The following is a 7509-nucleotide window of genomic DNA, read 5'->3' as shown; positions in this document are numbered from 1 at the left end:
CTTCCCTTGTTGTGTCCTCAAAACCTAAACCATGCTATCACGATTCTCACCCAATCTTAATCACACCCTCCTGCAACATTGAATGATCTGCTGTATACCAGACTTCAAAATCTGAAGAAATAGCTCTCCTGCCCTGCCACCTGCAAGACTCTATTAAGGCTTTGTCCAGGTAATGCTCTTCCTTTATGGGATAAAGACAGCTTTGCTTGGAAGTGGCCTGGCTCTTATTTGGGAAGTAGAGAATTTGAGAGCTCTGACCTGTGGAATTCCTTTCAGATCTTCTTTACTGTCCCCCCTTTCCAGAGGTTCCTATCCTGTGTGACCACCCCCCTTGGATGTCCCCAACCTGTGGAATTCCTTAGGGATATTACTGAAAGGTGGCCATGCTTCCTTTCTAATCACTGGAGCAGGTCCTGACTACAAATTCCGGGATGCTTACCGAGTCCAGATGAGTTCCCAGGAGAGTTGGTCCACTTCTCCTTGGAGCCAGCCAGGGCAAGACTGCCTGGAAGGTTGGATATCCAGGGTGAAGGAGGACCCAGAATACTGTTGGGGGGCATGCTGCCTTGGTTCGATCCCAAGTTCCTCCCTACTCCGGTGCAGTCAAGCCACCAGCTGGTGGCTCAAGGGGCCAGAACAGTTGGAATCTCGCAGGGCCTCCAGAAATGTTGCAGTAAAATAAGAATCAGAGCAGTGAGAGACCAAGTAGCACTCGGAGAAGTAGGAGAACACAGATTTATTTTACGCCGGCAGTCCCAGATGAGCTCGAGCTCGAAATTCTGGGCCCTGGGCAACGGGGTTACAGTGCTTTTACAGGGGATTGCAGGCAGTCAGGTTCCAAGGACTAAGCTGATTGCTGGTAGGTGGGTTTAAACTGGGGGAGTGGGGGCTACTGCAGGCTGGAACAATAGTGCAGGGTGTCTGTGGCCTTAAGCCTGTTTACAAAAGCAGAAGGGTCTGAAGTATCTCTAGCTTATTGTTAATAACTTTCCATCTTCTGGGGCTTCCTGGCCTGGGCATGCTCTGGTCAATTTTCCTCTTCACTACTACTGAGAAGAAGTTTTTCTTTAAAGATGTATTTATACATTTGAGAGAGAGAGAGGGAGGGAAGGAGGGAGGGAGGGAACAGAGGCAGAGGGACAGAATCTTTCAAGCTGACTCCCCATGGAGCACAGAGCCCAACTCGGGGTCCACCCCATGACCAAGGCATTATGACCTGAGCTGAGACCAAGAGTCAGCTGCTTAAGTGACTGAGCCACCCAGGCACCCCCTACTTAGAATAAGTTTAACACAAGATTTCAAAAGATTCTTTGGAGGAAGTCTGTAAAACTTTATTGAGAGAATTTCAACAGTGAAGTACCGCACATAAGAGTAGTCTGCATGCTTCAGCTTGTCCTTGTTTAAATCTGGGGCTGTCCTTCACCTGTAAGATAAGGACGTAACAGTGGGAAACATTACTCAGCAGAATTGTATTTCGAGTAAACTAATGGTACAGGAAGGACACTATACTTTTCATTGTATAAGACAGAATTCCAAGCATATATTTTACCAGTATGTTTTGAACACACCACACTTTCCACTGGTACAACAAAACACGAAGACAGTTGAGGTTCGCAACACACAAAACTAAAGGAGCCTATTAAAGGTAGTTTCAAATGGAAAGCAAAAACCGAACGTAGTTTTACAAAAACTACATACAACACGCAAAGAACTGAAAAACAAATTTAGGTGTAAGTATCCTTTAAAGGCTTCTTGAACTTGAAATAATATTCTGAATATATGATGCCGAAGTAATAATGCCAAGCTGGTTACTGTTTAAGTGATGTTAGCAGAGAAACTACTAAGTACCACATGTAATTTATTCTTTGTTGCGCTTAAGCGGAAAACTGTTTTTGTCAGCTAGTTGATCCCTTATGCCGTTGATCAAGTAGGGTAACCATTTGCCGTGCCGGTGTGTGCCCTAACGGTGTTCCAGTTTGTCGAATAGATTATATGGTCACGTACTTCACACCTGTCAGAATGGGTAAAACTAACAACCCAGGAAACAAGAGATGTAGGCGAGGATGTGGAGAAAGGGGAACCCTCTTACACTCTTGGTGGGAATGCAAACTGGTACAGTCCCTGTGGAAAACTGTATGGAGGATCCTAAAACAGTTAAAAAGAGAACTAACCACCTTGTGACCCAGCAGTTACAAGAGGAGGTTTTTACCCAAGGGACAGAAAACTACAGAGTCAAAGGGCTACAAGCACCCCAATGTTTATACCAGCATTATCAACAATAGCCAAACTATGGAAAGAGCCCAAACGTCCATCAACTGATGAATGGGTAAAGAAGAGGTGGTATATGGTGGAATATGACTCAGCCATCAAAATGGTGCAATCTTGCCATTTTCAACGATGTGGATGGACCTAGAGTGTATTTTGCTAACGAAATAACCAGTCAGAGAAAAACACATAGCATGATTTCATTCATATGTGGAATTTAAGAAACAAAACATATGAACATATGGGATGGAAAAAAAAAAGAGAGAGGGAAACAAATCATGAGTCTCTTAACTACAGAGAACAACCTGAGTGTTGATGGAGGAAGATGGGTTGGGAACGGGCTGAATGGGTGACAGGTATTAAGGAGGGGACTTGTTGTGATGAGCACTGGGCGTTAGATGTAACTGATGAATCACTAAATTCTACTCCGGAAACCAATATTACACTACGTGTTAACTAACTAGAATTTAAATAAACATTTGGGAAAAAAAACAGCAGCAGCAGGAATAGGTATCCAAGTCTCCATAGAGAAGCCCGTGGAGCAACCATTGTGTTTTGTTGTTTTAAGCGGCAGTCAAATCTCAATTCACATGTTAAAATTTGACCAAAGATGTTGTCTGATAAAAAAAAAACATGCGAAATGGAACATCTTTGTATTCTATATACGGCAGCCAACCGAAACACAGAATACACAAGTCAGCATTACAAATGAGCGTAATATATCTGAATTGAAATCCATATATATATGAGTAAACATGGGTTCCGAAGTTAAGGGATTCTCCGAGAATCACACAAGTTATGTTAGAGCTGGTAGCAGAACCTACTTCAGTGCCTCAGCATAATATTTAATCCAAATGAATTTTGTGTTTGATAAAAGCAGAACCTACAAAAGTATCTCAATATTATCAGGTCTCTGCCAGATTATTTATACTCAAAAAAAGGAACTGTTTTCATATTTTATGATTCAATAAGGCTTTGACCCACTTTGTTTCTATGTCCACTAGCGTGTAAGTCAGGCCGTCAGGATGTTCGGGTTTGAAGTACTGGGGACAGTGTCTTCATAGGTAAACTCTGTTTTGAATGTATCCTGAAAGTTATATCTACTTAAATAAAGATAGAATATTCAGGAAAAGACCCTCATACTTTGCACTGTGAATGGATAACATACCTGCTTCCGGCATTTTAATGGGCTCTAAGAAGGGCAGGCTTGTCCCCTTGACCTCAGGGTCATCTTCAGTTATATCCCCAGCCTTTGCCTGAGGCAGCTCCTGGAGATCAGCCTCCAGGTCCGGTCCTTGAAACACAAACATAATCAAAATTTAAGCAGTGAATATGAAATACAAATAAATAAGAGCCTATAGGCTAGTGTGATAAAAAAAAAAAAAGATGTGATGGAAACATGCATTGCCCATTCTTGTTTCCCCGTAGTACGATATGCTTTATTTCAAGTGACATTCTAAAGATAAAGCCCACTGCACTTCATTTCCTTTATATTACCATAGTGTTCTAAGAAGAGAGAGCATCAGCTATCTAAGAAAACAAGTCTACACCATGCGTAAGAGTTTATTTAAAAGGAGAATATAGTTTTCTGAAGGATTAGCTGAGTGTGTGGGGGGGCATGTCACAAATCCTACACTAGTGACACCCATTCCGTATTAGGGCAACCCGCAAGTTATTTTGTCAAATCTTACTAGTTCGATTTAAGTGCAAGTCCCTGTAGGGAACTTAGGATAAAGGAGTCATATATGGAGCAAAGTTCCAAAACCATAGCAAAACATTAGTGATTAATAGTCCAACTACTGTCTTACAGTGAGAATACAGGAAGTGAAGTGGAAAGAAATTAATGGACTTTGTTGTCAGGAAGAGGTTTGTGGAACCCTCTTCTTTTTTAAAAAGATTTTATTTATTTATTTGAGAGAGAGACAGAGATAGTGACAGCTCAAGCAGGGAGGAGAGGGAGAAGCAGGCTCCCCTCTGGGCAGGGAGCCTGGGAATCAATCCCAGGACATGGGATATTTGATCTGAGCCGAAGGCTGACCATTAACCAACTGAGCCACCCAGGCGCCCCTTGTGGAACCCTCTTAACTGCAAATTTCTAACATAACCCATGGCCTGAATGGTGTCAATAATTCACTACAAGTACTTGGTGAAAAGGCTATATTTGGAAGACACTCCTTTCTTGTTTCATGATCATTTTAAGATACTTTGGATTTTCCCACCCATAAGGGTATCTAAACACCTTTTAAAGCCACTTAAAAATCATACTACTATAGTGACCCTAAGGCCACTTTCCTGAATTATCCAGCTCTTATGAAATGTACCATATCAAACGAATAATCTGACAGAGGCTCTCATTCATTGAGCTCTTTCCTGGAGTCTCTCTCCTGCTCCCCTGAACTGGATTGATTCCTGTACCTGTAGTAAGCTACTTTACAGTACGGACACCTCTGAGTAGTAAGCATTCTATACAAAACCATGCACTTGTTTGTACAACACAGACGGTAGGAAGAACGCAAACCTCTTTAAAAATTCTTATTTTAGGTAATCTCTACACTCAGTATGGGCCTTGAACTGTCGACCCCGAGGTCAAGAGTCACATGCTCTATCGACTGAGCCAGCATGGTTCCCCAAGAACCTGAACCTTGTAACGAAAAATGAATTACGTCTCCATGTGTCAAGCAGTGTTTGGCAAGCCACAATCCCTGAGCCTTAGTTTTCTCATTTATAAAATGGGGCTCCCATCCCAATGCAACCCGGTTTTATTCCACATGTCATAGGATATGCTGACTTGGCACTCCGCCTATGCTGCTGAAAACTGTTTACGCTTTCGATGAAATGAGTGAAATGGCCACACAGAAATGTTCTAAGAACAAATTAAACCAGTGAAATGATGTATATTTTTATAGTTAGTGAAACATTTTCCTCTTGTTAGGAAAGACTGCATTTGCAAGCACACCGATTCATTCTTGAGGAAGCAGGGGAGATTCATTATGGTGAAAGACTACATGAATCTGCACACGACACTCTCTTCACATTTTCAGCCCATTTTCTGGAAATGACTGAGATTCTCTTCTCATGTGTTCTTTCCTCCTGTTCTGGTGCGTCATAACACATCATGCACACACTCCCTGCCCCCGCAGACATTCTGCGTCCCTTCCCCTTCACCTTGAGCCACAGGTGCTCCTTCAACTTCCTTACCTTGATCAGCTATAATGTCTTGACTTGCAGGCGGTGCCTCCTTCTGTTTCGGGTGCTCATCACTGGGCTGCTGCTCCTAGGGGTGTGTGTGTATGTGCACAGATAAAAACGTGTGTCCTGAATACATGCTAACAGAATAAATATACATTACACAGTTTGGTATCAAATAATGAATAAGCACAAAGAGACTCCCTCGTCATGATTCTATGGACTTGTTCTGAAAAGTTACTCTCCCACAGAGCGGCTACTCTAACAAGAGGTAGCCTCAAGCACTTTGGAGTCTACTCTAAAGGATGCTGGGATGGGCATGCACATTTGGTCGTTAATAACCGTGACAAAGAAGCTATAGGGTGTATTTCCACAGGCAACAGAAATATGGATTCCTTCTGGTTCAATGTTTCCTTCCCTCTTCCAGCAGAGAAGCTTTTATCACTGCATCTGTATGTTTGCAGCTCCTCAAAAATTTCAGAGCAATAAATGTACAGCATTCAAAAACATCAGATCTGGAAGTACTCACGGCCACATGCTGGTTAGACCCTAGATCATCCTTTCTTTGACTGGACTTGGGTCTTGATCTGACTCGGCCACTCATAGTTCACCCTGAAAGGAGAATATTGGTATTTGGAAAATGTACTCTAAAGGAGAGGTATACCTCTTCCAACGCCAAAAAGGTTTCTTTTTTTTTTTTACCTTGAAAATACTTTGAAAGCCCACGTAGTATGAAGATAGTGTACACGCTGTGATCACACCAAATACACGGGATGCAAGATCGTTTCGATCAGCCAGGGTGGCCGTGAAATCACTTTACGGACAGGCTAAAACACTAGGCTTAGTCTCACAGCTAGATTGCCCAGTACAAAGTCGTTTGAGAAAATAGTGCTGGACATTGAAACCTGAGTCGCTGCTGCTTTGGTCACATTCCCATTTACTCATTTACGCATTTTACCTCCTTAAATAAGGTTTTGTTGGAACACAGAGAAAGAAACAATCCTTCGCATTCGCCCCGGCTGTATTCGCACTACAAGGGATCCGGTGTCTAGCCGCGCAACAGACCCAGGGCCGCCTCCTACCCTGATACTCTGCAAAGTGCACTACAAATCTCGGGGGACCCAGTTACAAGCCCCCAGCATTCCCCACTTCCTAGCCTCTCCCATACCGCCTGGTCTGCTCCCTGCCCAGTGTCCCACTGAGATTCCTGCCCTCTGTGTTCTGCCGGCAGTTGCAGGTGCTTCCAGGACCCAGGTACCGCAACTAACCAGTGCACAGAACTCCCACTCCCCATGCCCCACCCCCGGGGCCAGGCCTCGCACCCTCGTCATCTCCCCTCCTGGGCCCACTATCCTCACTTGCCCTGGCCCCAACACGAAGATGAATCCAATGGTGGCCGCAAAGCCTGTGAGGAGAAGGGCGCTAGCTCCTGGGAACTTCCACCTAGGAAGCCACAGATCTACTGTCCCCTGCTGCCCGACGCCCACTGGCTCCCTCCCCATCCTGCCTCACACTTAAACTCCTGGAGGGACTGATCCGGGTACCTACCACTGGAATTCAATAGCAAGAAAGTTCAGGACAGAGAGAACACGACCGCCTCAATCGATCTCAGCTCTGCTCACAGAACACGCGCGGCAATGCGCATGCCCAGCAACAGTTGCTCAGGGCAATGAGCATGCGTACTTTCCTGTCACAGCAATGACCATGCGCGCAGAGTTGGGCGCGCGTAGGGTGGGTTGAGGTTTTCCCGCCTGTGCTGCTGCAGAGACTCGCAACCACGAGGCCAGCGCAGGAGAAGAACAGAGGATTTAACAATTTGTTTTTCAAAACACCAGTCTCTCCTATGCATCCAGATACTTTGAGGACAGACAGCCCCACTTTACCCTTAGTGCACAAGGTGTCTCAAAAAAAAAAGGGGGGGGGGGCTGAGACAGAAATAGATGTGAAGCATTTTAATCTGAGTTCCATATGTGCTTTGATTTGTCATTTCCTCCTTTGCTTTGGATGTTGTGTCACACTTGAATGAATTGGCTCACCTCTGTATGATAAATACAATAA

The 7509-nt window shown here is 44.2% G+C and overlaps 2 long non-coding RNA genes across 2 annotated transcripts; both read right to left on the bottom strand.

The window, feature by feature from the left end:
• Nucleotides 1–1261: 1261 nt before the first annotated feature.
• LOC123790027 (uncharacterized) lies at nt 1262–5461 on the bottom strand. Its single transcript, XR_015723622.1, has 3 exons — nt 5431–5461; nt 3434–3559; nt 1262–1423 (listed from the first exon to the last, which is right to left on the bottom strand). It is a non-coding gene; the product is annotated as an uncharacterized LOC123790027 (long non-coding RNA).
• A 1-nt stretch (nt 5462) lies between these two features.
• On the bottom strand, nt 5463–7087 carry LOC148106684 (uncharacterized). The gene is made up of 3 exons (XR_015723623.1): nt 7000–7087; nt 5981–6063; nt 5463–5539 (listed from the first exon to the last, which is right to left on the bottom strand). It is a non-coding gene; the product is annotated as an uncharacterized LOC148106684 (long non-coding RNA).
• Nucleotides 7088–7509: the final 422 nt, after the last annotated feature.

The sequence above is a fragment of the Ursus americanus genome, unplaced genomic scaffold (assembly GCF_024610735.1).
Source record: "Ursus americanus isolate L20-20 unplaced genomic scaffold, mUrsAme1.1.p SCAF_150, whole genome shotgun sequence".
NCBI lineage: Eukaryota > Metazoa > Chordata > Mammalia > Carnivora > Ursidae > Ursus > Ursus americanus.
The sequence above is the reverse complement of the archived record's forward strand: the minus strand, read 5'-3'. Positions and strand labels throughout refer to the sequence as shown.